Raw genomic sequence first — 14,051 nt, 5'->3', positions numbered from 1 at the left:
TCCACAGAAGAATGTAAAAGGACAACCCAAACTCCCTCAAGGCAAGTCCAAGACCTCTGGTGCTGGGGCAATTTAGCACAGAGGTCCTAACTTGGCCTCCAGAAAGTAACAGCTGAGCTCTGAAGGCTGAGCAAGTATATTTAGAGGAAAATGGACGGAGGAGTTTTCCAGGCTGCAGGAACTGCATGGACCAAGGCAAAGAGGAAGCATGAGATGCCTGAAGACCTGAGAGAAGACCAGTGTGGCTGGACTCCTTGAGTGAGGGGTACAGTGGTTGGGATATAGATTGGAGAGCCACGCAGGGTAGTTCCAGCCACAGGGGTTATTATGTGAGCAGACAGGGTGACGGAAAAGTCAGGACATAGTGTTTTACCCAGTCCCAGGTTTTGTTTTGATTTTGATGTTCCCAGGAGTATCTTCTTGTTGCATTTCCATAACCTGAAAAATTCTTTAAATATGTAATAATCACAGGACGTAATTCTTGCAAGATTAAGAGAAGCACCTTAAGTCACCTTGTGTAGGTGAAGAGTGCCTTAGGTGTCCATACCTGGCCCTGAAAACTGGCTCCAAGACGGGATGCAAAAACCAGACCAAATACTATTGAAACTCGCTGTTAATAACTTCTGTCTCACTCTTGTGCTTTCCTGAACATCTAACGATCACATTTGACTCCCCACAAATAGCGTGAAAGTAAAAGTGTTAGTCGTTCAGTCATGTCCGATTCTTTGCAAACCCATGGACTGTAGCCCGCAGGCTCCCCTGTCCATCTATTTCTCCAGGCAAGAAAACTGGAGTGGGTAGCCATTCCCTTCTCCAGGGGATCTTCCCAACCTGGGTCTCCTACATTGCTGGTAGATTCTTTGCCATCTGAGCCACCAGGGAAGCCAATTTGAGCAAACTTTCAGAGATATTGGAGGACAGAGGAGCCTGGTGTCACAGTCAGACACAACTCAACTACTGAACAACAACAAAATAAGTGTGAAGTAGGGCATTTTAACTGAGGAAGATGTCCAGTGACTTGAATCAAATTCCATCTGCCCAGAGGGGACACTTGAACTGACATGAACTGCCTCTAGATTAAAATGGTTTTTCCCACAGACCACCACTGAGTCACCTACAAACTCTCTCTGACCTCCTTAATGTCATGGAACTCTAGAATTTTCCAAGTTGTAGGGAAACTTGACAACCGACTTGTTGAATTTTCTCATTTGGAAATTTTAGGAAGTTTGAAAAAATTTGAGAAGCCATAATATTTCAGAAAAAGACTATCAAAGTGGTATTTTCCACTAAAGGAAGAGGGAAGTCATTACCAAGTTGTGTCTAGTGACTCACTGTTGGCTCCCGAGCTCATGCCATGTAACGGAAAGACTCTCCTCCCATCATTGGTGGCAGTGACCTTAGGAGGCCCATCACTTTCCTTGGTACCCTCTGTTTTCTTAATATAAAATAAAAATGTAAAGTGACTACAACTGATGACAACAAATAATCTTATAATTCAGCACATCCACACCCAGAATTGAACAAAAGTTCCAATAATATGTACTTATCCTTACTAGAGCAATGTATGCTTTTCTTTTTTAAAAAAAAACTTTTTATTTTATATTGGAGTATTACCAATTAGCCATGTTGTAATAGTTTCAGGTGGACAGCAAAGGGACTCAGCAGTACATATATATTACCCATTCTCCCCCAATCTCCCCTCCCTTCCAGGCTGCCACATAACATTGAGCAGAGTTCCCTGTTCTATACAGAAGGTCCTTGTTGGTCATCCATTTTAAATATAGCAGTGTGTACACGACCATCCCAAACTCCCTAACGATCCCCTCCTCCCATCCTTCTCTGCTGGCAACTGTAAGTTTGTTCTCTGTGAGTCTGTTTCTGTTTTATAAATGAGTTCATTCACTTTTCTATTCTATTTTTTCAGGAAAAGGCTCTTTGCAATCCGCTAAACTGATTTTACTACCCACTAGAATTTGAAATCCTCAAGTTGACAAACTCTGGACTGGATCCCCTCTGAGATGCGTCCTAGTCTGGTCCCCTGACATTCCTCAGGGCTGCCCAGAATCCTTTGAGGTTTCTTTCTAGTAAGGCAGGTGGCTACTGTCTCTGAACCTGGCAGCTCCAAAATGACTTGGAGGTTGACACTATCAGTTTTTTGGTCTCAGCAACTAGTATTGGCTGGCCTTGTGGCAGTTTGTCCCTATGTGGATAAACAGAGCACGAACATGGCCTTCTGATCACAGATGGCTGAGATTTGGTGGAGAAAGATCTACAATCAAACTGTAGAGTTAGAGAACTTGGCCAGTCTCTGCCAGCTCCCACCCCAGATGCCTACACACCACACACACTACATACACACACCACACACCTCACCCACGAACATACAGCCCTCATAGTTGTCCACTTATTCACCACACATGCACACAGATCCCCTACACCCTATATGCATGTATGCATGCAATGTGTATACACACACACACACTCACCATGTACTGCATACATCCCCTACAACATACATACACACAGACCATACACACACATTGGCACTTCAACAATGACACCACTGAAGCACTTTGTTTTTAAAAATTGCACTCTTTTAAAAAAATCAAATACTAATGCTATGGCATTTCACGTACTTTTTTCAAATTTAATGAAATTCTCACTTTATGAGTGCTCATTTTCCATGTTTTGTTAATTTTTATTCTAGTCTATAATAGCTTAACACTGTATATTAATGTTTATATCTTGAATAATTTACACAATTCCTTAATGTTTTGAAAGAGGCTTATAAATGCATACTTTTGAAAAGTACTGCACATATTGTTTCACTGATGTTTTAAATTTTATGAATTCTGAAGATTTGAAACTCTAATAACAGTATCAAGGCCAGTATTTCACCATGAAGCGAAGTAAGTCTTGAAATCTTGACGTCACCATTTTGCCTTAGAACTGCCATCACCCACAGGGAGGTGGAGAAGTGCTGGTTCTCACGCCCCTCGTGATGATTCTGAAGCTGCTTTCAGCGTCTCGCCCAGTGCTTGGCATCTGGAAATCTTGCAGGAAACGTCTGGTGAGAGAGTGGCTGAAAAGGAAAAGGGGGAGTGGGGAACAGGAGAAGAAAAAAAAAGAAGAAAGAACAGGGAGAGAGACAAAGGAAGAAGGGGAGTGAATAAGCCAACAAGTGGCGTGGATAGAGTGAGTGAGATAGAACAACCGTACATTGCTTTTGCCTTAGACGTCTTTCCCTATGGAAAATGAAAATCAGAGACCATTTCCATGATGGAGCTTGTTCAAAATATTATTGCTGGAACCCACCTGGTAAAGTGGCAATTTTGTGGGATGTTCATGGAAAATTCAGCTTTCCATCTGCTAGAGGAAGCAAATCTTGCTGAGACATTTGACAGACACACAGTTGTTTAGTCTTGGACATGCACTTTTCCATGGTAACAGAAGCCATGTCACGGAAATATATGCGTCACTCATCTAAACTGTTTTCTTTGCATCTCTAAGGATCACACATGAGTTTTGGAAGGAAGGATAGGGTTTTATTGTTTCTTTTAATGATAAAACATTTTAAATGGTCATTATTTTTGAATCATCAGAAAATACAGATAAATGTAAACAAGAAAACAAAGATTACATATTAGTCAAAACATCCAGAGGTGATAATTATTAACATTTGGTATTCCAGATTTTAATACAAAAAATAGATGTATATATTATATATACATATACGTATATTACATTACATAATCTTTTGTTTAGTTGAATATGTTGAGGACATCTCTGTCCATTTTTAAAAATATTATTATACAGCTTTCTGTTCCCCTATGGAAAATATTTAGGTTTGCCAATTTTTGATTATTCTAAATTACACAGTAAGAACATTCTTGTGGAGACATTTTTTGTGCATTTATTTCCTTAGGATAAATTCTTAGATGTGAGCATTTAAGTGTCAATATGTACATTTTAAAATGCTGTATCAATTTGCCAAATTGCCCTCCAGAAACTCTGAACCAATTTACATTCTCTTTAAAGTGTATGAAAGTACCTATTATCTCACGCCCTCATCAACACTAGTTATTATCGTTCTTTTCAAACTTTTCTAGTTTTATAGGTTAAAAGGTATTTTCATTTTTATTTTAATTGGCATTGCATATATTCCTAGTGAGGTAAAATAATTTTCACATTTTTTCATTATTTGCATTTCACCTTTTTTGTGTAACCTGCCTGACAGTGTTTCAACTATATTTTTCCAATGTGTTCTTTGTCTTTTCCTTAATTTCTAGGAGTTCTTCATAATGCAAAGATATTAACCCTTTGCTGCCATATATGTTGTGAATTCTCTTTTTAGTTTTTCATAACTCTGAATATGTAGACATACAGATGTTTTGTCTTAAGGAATCAGTATACATACAATTTTCTTGTTGTTTCTTACTTTTGATTCATGGATAGAAAAGTATCCTTCATTCCAAGATTACCTATGTTTTTTCTATCCGCTTTTGTTTTTTTACATTTATATTTTCAAGTCATATAGAATTTGCTTGGTAGTATAAAGCATGGATCTAAACTTTTTTCCTGACTTGCCAGTGAGTTGTCTCATTAACATATGGACTAAATAATCTGTATTCTTCCTACTGATTTGAAATGACTTGTTTCAAACAAGACACCGGAGTTCTTCTGTTATTTGTTTTTTTGTAGTTTTCTGAAACCCTAAATCCATGTATGTTAGTCTCTTAGAACTAGCTATCATTTTAACTATCTAGATTGAAAATTCTTATTCTGTAGACTCCACAAGATGGTTGAATAATCAATGCGACTTTCAATAGAAAGAACGAGGTCTGTTTCCATCCTAAGGAGGTGTGGGAAAGGGGAGCGTTTTCTCCCTGTGTCATAGGGCTTTGATATGGAAAGATATAAAGACCGTCTGTTCCAAAGGCCTAATTTTACAAATATTAATTGACTTGTTTATGGTTAACATAGCTAGCAGTGCAGAGCTGAGACTCAAACCAAGTCGTATTCCCCTAAATCCATGCTGGAGGAAGATGGTTAGAGTGAAGGTCTATCAAGGACAGCAGAATCAGAGTTAATAAAAGGATGATCCTTTCTGTTCTACATCTCCAGGAACTTGCAGGGAAATGGGAGGTTTCTGGAGCACCACCTTGAGAAAGTAGTTAAATGTATAGGAGCCCCTGCTGTTACCTGAGTCCTTAGAAAATTCAGCAGAAAAAGGGACATCACGGATGCACCAGAGAGTGAGCACACAAGTACACATGTGCAATCAATAGGAGCAGCTTATCCAGGTCGTGCAGGTCCAGGCATTTTTCAGGAGTGCCACTCTCACCCTGGCTGACTCTGTGAAGGTCACTGAGGTCAGACGCCAGCAAGAGCCAGCAGCAGAGAGGCAGGAAATGTGTGGCGCTCTGGGAACGCAGCAAAGGAGAAAAGCTTTTTGTAGGCAAGGTATGAGAGGAAACTCTGACAATGTGAGGAGGGCTCTGTATGTGTTGTGTTTTCTTTTCTCAGTCAAGAAAACTCTCAAACTGTTCTTTCTTTCTTTTTTATTATTGGTGTATAATTGAGTTACGATATTATATTAGTTTCAGGTGTACAACATAGTGATTTGATATTTTTATAGATTATAGTCTATAAAGTTGTTATAAATTATTGGCTATATTCCCTGTGCTGTACATTACCTCTTTGTAACTTATTTTATATTTAGTAGCTTAATTCCCTGCCCCTCTTCCAACCTCCCCCCACCACTCTCCCCTCTGTAATCACTTAGTTTATTAAACTGTGTTCTATAAAAGCCGTTCAGTTTCCCTCCCACCTCCCCATGGTGGAAATCTCTTCCCTAGCAAACCACTTTCTATCTGACATCACTAAAGTTTTTAAAATACGTTTTCAGTTCAGTTCAGTCGCTCAGTCGTGTCCTACTCTTTGCAACCCCATGAATCACAGCACACCAGGCCTCCCTGTCCATCACCAACTCCCGGAGTTCACTCAAACTCATGTCCATCTAGTCGGTGATGCCATCCAGCCATCTCATTCTCTGTCGTCCCCTTCTCCTCCCGCCCCCAATCCCTCCCAGCACCAGAGTCTTTTCCAAATACGCTTAGTTTAAAAAAAAAAAAAAGTTTAGTTTCCTAAAGATACTATGTACTTTGATTTTTTAGTAGGAAGATGTAGACATATGATTTAAAATTCAAGAGGCACAAAGGACTATAGTGAGAAATCTCACTCCCACCCGTGGTCTTTAGCTACCCGGTTCCTTGTCTAGGAAAAACTAAACTCTAGTTTCTTATATACCCTTCCAGAGCTGTTTTCAACATATCCAAATACATAAGTACACACATATATTATTCTGTGAGAAGTTTTACACAAAGAGTAGCATGCTACACACACTTTTCTGCACCTTGACGTTTTTACTTGATACATCCTGGGGATGCTACATGTCTGTACATAAAAAGCTACTTCATTCCTTGTCATAGCTTCGTTACATTACACTCTAATGCATGAATAAAGCATATTTTTAAACCAGTTCTCTCATAGATAAATGTGCTTTTTTATTTTTATATTTTAATTGGAGCTAATTGCTTTAAAATATTGTAGTGGGTTTTTGCCATACATTGACATGAATCAGCCACGGGTGTACATGTGTTCCCCATCCTGAACCCCCCTCCCACTGCCCTCCCCATCCCATTCCTCAGGGTCATCCCAGTGCACCGGCCCTGAGCACCCTGTCTCATGCATTGGACCTGGACTGGCAATTTGTTTCACATGTGATAATATACATGTTTCAATGCTATTCTCTCAAATTATCCCACCCTCACCTTCTCCCACAGAGTCCAAAAGACTGTTCTATACATCTGTGTCTCTTTTGATGTCTCACATATAGGGTCATCGTTACTATCTTTCTAAATTCCATAAATATGCATTAGTATAAGGAAACATTTCATGCAAAGATGGGCTCAGTAAAGGACAGAAAAGGTAGGGATGTAACAGAAGCAGAAGATATTAAGAAGAGGTGGCAAGAATACACAGAAGAACTGTACAAAAAAGATCTTCATGACCCAGATAATGATGATGGTGTGATCACTGACCTAGAGCCAGACATCCTGGAATGTGAAGTCAAGTGGGCCTTAGGAAGCATCACTAAGAACAAAGCTGGTGGAGGTGATGGAATTCCAGTTGAGCTATTTCAAATCCTAAAAGATGACACTGTGAAAGTGCTGCACTCAATATGCCAACAAATTTGGAAAATTCAGCAGTGGCCACAGGACTGGAAAAGGTCAGTTTTCATTCCAGTCCCAAAGAAAGGCAATGCCAAAGAATGCTCAAACCACCACACAATTGCACTCATCTCACACGCTAGTAGTCATGCTTAAAATTCTCCAAGCCAGGCTTCAGCAATATGTGAACCGTGAATTTCCAGATGTTCAAGCAGGTTTTAGAAAAGGCAAAGGAACCAGAGATCAAATTGCCAACATCCACTGGATCATCGAAAAGCAAGAAAGTTCCAGAAAAACATCTATTTCTGCTTTATTGACTATGTCAAAGTCTTTGACTGTGTGGATCACAGTAAACTGTGGAAAATTCTGAAAGAGATGGGAATACCAGACCACCTGAACTGCCTGTATACAGGTCAGGAAGCAACAGTCAGAACTGTACATGGAACAACAGACTGGTTCCAAATAGGAAACGGAATACGTCAAGGCTGTATATTGTCACCCTGCTTATTTAACTTATATGCAGAGTACATCATGAGAAACGCTGGGCTGGAAGATGCCCAAGCTGGAATCAAGATTGCTGGGAGAAATATCAATACCTCAGATATGCAGATCATACCACCCTTATGGAAGAAAGTGAAGAAGAACTAAAGATTTGCCTCTTGATGAAAGGGAAAGAGGAGAGTGAAAAAGTTGGCTTCAAACTCAACATTCAGAAAACTAAGATCATGGCATCTGGTCCCATCACTTCATGTGAAATAGATGGGGAAACAGTGGAAACAGTGTCAGACTTTATTTTTTTGGGCTCCAAAATCACTGCAGATGCTGATTGCAGCCATGAAATTAAAAGACGCTTACTCCTTGGAAGGAAAGTTATGACCAACCTTGATAGTATATTAAAAAGCAGAGACATTACTTTGCCAACAAAGGTTCGTCTAGTCAAGGCTATGGTTTTTCCCGTGGTCATGTATGGATGTGAGAGTTGGACTGTGAAGAAAGCTGATCACCGAAGAATTGATGCTTTTGAACTGTGGTGTTGGAGAAGATTCTTGAGAGTCCCTTGTACCGCAAGGAGATCCAACCAGTCCATTCTAAGGGAGATCGATCCTGGGTGTTCACTGGAAGGACTGATGCTAAAGCTGAAGCTGCAATACTTTGGCCACCTCATGCGACAAGTTGACTCACTGGAAAAGACTCTGATGCTGGGAAAGGTTGGGGGCGGGAGGAAAAGGGGACGACAGAGAATGAGATGGCTGGATGGCATCACCAACTCTGTGGACATGAGTTTGAGTGAACTCCGGGAGTTGGTGCTGGACAGGGAGGCCTGGCGTGCTGTGATTCATGGGGTCGCCGAGAGTCCGACACGACTGAGCGACTGAACTGAACTGAACTGAAGAACATTTTATACAGTAGAGCAGCTAGTGATTTATTTGTGATTTTGATTGTCCCTATTTTTCCAATTTGTTCTTTGTCTTTTAACTATTGGTACTTAGAAATCCTTTTATTTTATGGCTTCTGGGTTTTCTGTCAGGCTTTCCAAGAATAAGATTGTAAATAACTTATGGCTTATTTTTGTAAACTGATGGTTTATTTTTTACTTTTAAATATTTGATCTCTCTGAAATTTATCCTGGTATGAAATTTTAGATGTGAATATATTTTTTCCCAGATGTGTAACCAATTATTCCAACACAATTTATTAAATAGTTATATTCCAACACTATTTATTAAACAATTTTTCTTTACTAATTTGAAATACTGTCCTTATAATATCTATACTTTCAAGGTATTCACATGTTATAAGTTAAAATGAACTTTTCCTTTGTAACAACTGTCCTCAAAATCTTTGTAAATCTTATAATTTCATGTGTGCATGCTCAGTCACTTCAGTCGTGTCTGACACTGTGGACTGTGGCCCACCAGGCTCCTCTGTCCATGGGATTCTCCAGGCAAGAATACTGGAGTGGGTTGCCATGCCCTCCTCCAGGGGATCTTCCCAACCCAAGGATCAAACCCTCTTCTCTTAAGTCTTCTGCACTGGCAAGTGGATTCTTTACTACTAGTGCCACCTGGGAAGCCCCAGTGATTTCATATCAGTCTCTTAAAAATCACTGGAAAATTGCATTTTCATTATTTTCTTCCCTTTACTTTTCTCCCTCTTTTTGCTTTAATATTATACTTTGTCATGACTGAAGTCCCCAGTGAACCAGAAATAGAGAGCTTCCTCAACTTGATAAAGAATATCTACAAAAAACCAACAACTAATGTCGTATTATACTTATGATATAAAGCTAATAACTTCCCAACCAAGATCAGGAAAAAGGCAAGAATGTCCCCTCTCACCACTCCTTTTCAGCACCATGCTGGAAGCCCTTACTAATACAGTAAGATGAGGAAAAGGAACAAAATGTATCCAGATTGGGAAGGATTAAATAAAATTGTCTTTGTTCACAGACGACATGATCATCTATGCAGAAAGTATGAATCAACAGTAACAACAACAACAACAAAACTCCTGGAGCCTAGAGCTAGTAAGTGATTTTAGCAATGTTGCAGTATTTAAGGTTAACGTACAAAAAAGTCAATTTCCTTCCTATATGTATACTAGCAATGAGCAAGTGGAATTTGAAATTTAAAACACAATGCCACATACGTTAACAGCCCCCAAAGTTAAATATTTAGCTGTAATTCTAACAAAATATGTTCAAGATCTTTATGAGGAAATTTGCAAAATTCTGATAAGTGAAATCAAAGAACTAAATAAATTCAAGGGATACTCCATGTTCACAAATAAGAAGACTCAATATTGTCTAGATGTAAGACCTCACTTAATTGACAGATTGGGCTTAACCCCAGTAAAAATCTCAGCAAGCTATTTTGTAGATATTGACAAACTGGAAAAGGCAAAAAACTCAAAATAGTCAGTACAATATTAGAGGAGAAGAACAAAATTAGAGGACTGCCGCTATCTGACTTCAGGGCTTACTATAAAGCTATAGTTGTCAAAACATTGTGGTACTGAGGAAAGAATAGACAGCCTAAAAATAGACCCACATAAATCTAGTCAATTGATCTTTGACAAAGGCAATACAATCCAGCAAAAACATTCCTTTCCATAATGAACAACTGGACATCCACATACCAAAAAAAAAAGATTCTAAACATAGGTCTTATGCCCTTCAAAAAAATTAATTCAAAATGTATCTTAGACCGAAATGTAAAATTCACAGCTAGAAGACAACATAGGGGAAAACCTAGATAACCTTGAGCATGATAATGACTTTTTAGGTATAACACCAAAGCCATAATCCATGAGATAACTGATAATCCAGTCTTCACTAAAGTTAAAAACTTCTACAAAAGATAATGTCAAGACTTTGAAAAAGCAAGCCACAAATAGAAATATTTGCAAAAGATACCTAATAAAGGACTTTTGTCCAGAGTGTACAAACAATGAAGAAACAGTTTGACTTTTAAAATGGGCCAAAGGGACTTACTTGGTGGTCCAGTGGTTAAGACCTAGATTTCTAACGCAGGAGGGGTGAATTCAATCCCTGGTCAGGGAGCTAAGATCCCATGTGCCTCGTGGCCAAAAAAACCAGAACATAAACAACAGAAGCAATATTGTAATAAATGAAAACTTTTAAAATGGCTCACACAAAAAAGTCTTTAAAATGGGCCAAAGACCTTAACAGATTCCTGACCAAAAAAGTTATACAGATAGCAAATAAACATATGGAAAGGAACCCCATATCATTTATCATCAGGGAAATGCAAATTAAAGCAATAATTGAGATACCGCTTCACACCTATTAGAAAGGCCAAAATTCAGAATACTGACAATACCGAATACTGGCAAGGATGTGGAGCAACAAGCATTCTTACACATTGCTGGTGGGAATGCAAAATGGTACAGCTACTTTGGCAATCTGTTTGGTAGTTTTCTTACAAAACTAAACATAATTTATTATGTGATCTAGCAATTTCTCACTCTGGCATTTACCCAAAGGAGTTGAAAACTTCTATCCACACCGAAACTGCGCACAGATTTTTATAGCAACTTTATCCATGACTGCCAAAACCTGGAAGCCACCATGATGTCCTTTCGTAAGTGAACAGGTAAATAAACGATGATACATCCAGACAATAGAATATTATTCAGCACTGAGAAGAAATGAGTTATCAAGCTGTGAAAAGACATGGAGGAATCCTAAATGTGTATTACTAAGTAAAAGAAGCCAATTTGAAAAGGCTACATGATGTATGATTCTAGTTGTATGGCATTCTGGAAAAGCAAAACTACAGAGACAGTTGCTAAAAGTCTGGGGAGGGGGTGGGAGGGGAGAAATGAATAGGAGAAGCACAGAGGACTTTCAGGGCAGAGTATGATACTATAATGACAGATACATGTTATTATACATTTGTTCAAACCCATAGAATGTACACCAAGAATGAATTCTAATGTAAACTTTGGGTGATTGTGATGTGTCAGTGTAGGTTCACCGGGTATAACAACGTACCACTCTGGTGGGACAGGTTGATAATGGAAGAAGCGATGCATATGCTGGGGCAGGAAATGCATGGGAAATCCCTGTACCTTCCTGTCAATTTTGCTATGAATCTAAAACTGCTCTAAAGAAAATTGTCTTTATACCAAATATATATATATATGCTGCAGGCCAATTCCTCCTCTAAACCTCTCATATTCTTCGTATCAGTGTTTCTGCTTTCCCAGACAGATATTGCCCCTACTTTCCGGATCACCTGTGCCTCTTCTTCCCTTTTAAGGAGATATTGCAAATTGCTCCCCTTTCTCCCCGCCTCCATCATTAATCCTTCCTCTCATCCAGGTGGTTATAGCTCAGTGGCTCTTTCAGTAAGACTGGAGTTTCAGAGTCAAGGCAGGGCTCGTAGCATACAAACAGGAGTTATCAACACAGAGGTGGCTGCTGAAGCCCAGAGAATGTTGATCTGCAGGAAAGAGTATGTAGATGAAAAAGAGTGACGATTGCTGAAACTTGTATTACACAAAGAAAAGTGAAGGAGGATCTAGAGGAGAAACTGCCATGCCATGCTAAGTTGCTTGAGTCATGGCCAACTCTGGGCAACCCCATGGACTGTAGCCTGCTAGGCTCCTCTGTCCATGGGATTCTCCAGGCAAGATTACTGGAGTGGGTTGCCATTTCCTTCTCCAAGGTATCTTCCTGAACCAGGGATCAAACCCGCGTCTCTTAAGTCTCCTGCACTGGCAGGCAGGTTCTTTACCACTGGCGCAACCTGGGAAGCAATGGAAAAATAAAAGATGAAGACTGCAGAGTCTCTGAGGAGGAGCCAAATAATACAAAAAGATCAATGAGGTTAAGGATAAAGAAACAAAACAGTGGATTTGGTGACAGGAAGTTCATTGCTGCTCTTTGGAGCAGGTCATTTCCCATATTCAAACCCATCCACCCTTTCCATCTCAATTGCTTCCTCTTCTGGGTGGATGGAATTGCCATCAGCAGAACAGTACTCCCAATAGAACAGTTAGAAAAGGCAAATAAATGAAATACAGAAATGATCTCTTTGAAGGAAGCAGAGAGCTACTGAAGTTAAGGAAAACTGGAAAAGCTCAGGCACTGGAAAGGGGGAAATGAGAGGAAAGAGCTGCTTCTGTATACATTTTAAAGCTCAGGGCTTTTGCAGGAGGCTGAGAATCCCAACTCATGTCCATTGAGTTGGTGGTGCCATCCAACTATCTCATCCTTTGTCATCCCTTTCTCCCACCTTCAATCTTTCCCAGTACCAGGGTCTTTTCAAATGAATCAGCTCTTTGCATGAGGTGGCCAAAGTATTGGAGTTTCAGCTTCAACATTCATCCTTCCAATGAATATTCAGGACTGATCTCCTTTAGGATAGACTGGTTGGACCTCCTTGCAGTGCAAGGGACTCTCAAGAGTCTTCTCCAACACCACAGTTCAAAAGCATCAATTCTTCGGCGCTTAGTTTTCTTTATAGTCCAACTCTCACATCCATACATGACTACTGGAAAAACCATAACTTTGACTAGACGGACCTTTGTTGACAAAGTAATATCTCGGCTTTCTAATATGCTATCTAGGTTGGTCATAACTTTCCTTCCAAGGAGTAAGCGTTTTTAAATTTCATGGCTGCAATCACCATCTGTTGGGATTTTGGAGCCCAGAAAAATAAAGTCTGACACTGTTTCCCCATCTATTTGCCATGAAGTGATGGGACCAGATGCCTTGATCTAAGTTTTCTGAATGTTGAACTTGAAGCCAACTTTTTGACTCTCCTCTTTCACTTTCATCAAGAGGCTCTTTAGTTCTTCTTCACTTTCTGCCATAAGGGTGGTGTCATCTGCATATCTGAGGTTATTGATATTTCTCCCAGCAATCTTGATTCCAGCTTGTGCTTCCTCCAGCCCAGTGTTTCTCATGATGTACTCTGCATATAAGTTAAATAAGCAGGATGATGATATACAGCCTTGACGTTTTCCTTTTCCTGTTTGGAACCAGTCTGTTGTTCCATGTCTAGTTCTAACTGTTGCTTCCTGACCTGCATACAGATTTCTCAGGAGGCAAGTCAGGTGGTCGGGTATTCTCATCTCTTGAAGAATTTTCTGGTTTGTATTGATCCACATAGTCAAAGGCTTTGGCATAGTCAATAAAGCAAAAGTAGATGTTTTTCTAGAACTCTCTTGCTTTTTAGATGATCCAGTGGATTTTGGCAATTTGATCTCTGGTTCCTCTGCCTTTTCCAAATCCAACTTGAACTTCTGGAAGTTCATGGTTCATGTACTGTTGAAGTCTGGCTTGGAGAA

General features: G+C 39.6%; 1 long non-coding RNA gene across 1 annotated transcript in view; it reads right to left on the bottom strand.

The window, feature by feature from the left end:
* The window catches only part of LOC148776419 (uncharacterized), a 166,986-nt gene that overhangs the window by 938 nt on the left and 151,997 nt on the right, over positions 1 to 14,051 (bottom strand). The window contains exons 2-3 of the long non-coding RNA XR_016038175.1: positions 5,203 to 5,423; positions 2,935 to 3,082 (exon numbers count right to left, since the gene is read on the bottom strand). This is a non-coding gene — a long non-coding RNA (uncharacterized LOC148776419). The remainder of the gene's footprint in view (positions 1 to 2,934; positions 3,083 to 5,202; positions 5,424 to 14,051) is intronic.

Source organism: Moschus berezovskii, chromosome 9, assembly GCF_049115385.1.
Source record: "Moschus berezovskii isolate FMDL1 chromosome 9, NW_MosBer_1.0, whole genome shotgun sequence".
NCBI lineage: Eukaryota > Metazoa > Chordata > Mammalia > Artiodactyla > Moschidae > Moschus > Moschus berezovskii.
Note: the sequence above shows the minus strand (reverse complement) of the source record. Positions and strands in the feature narration are given on the sequence as shown.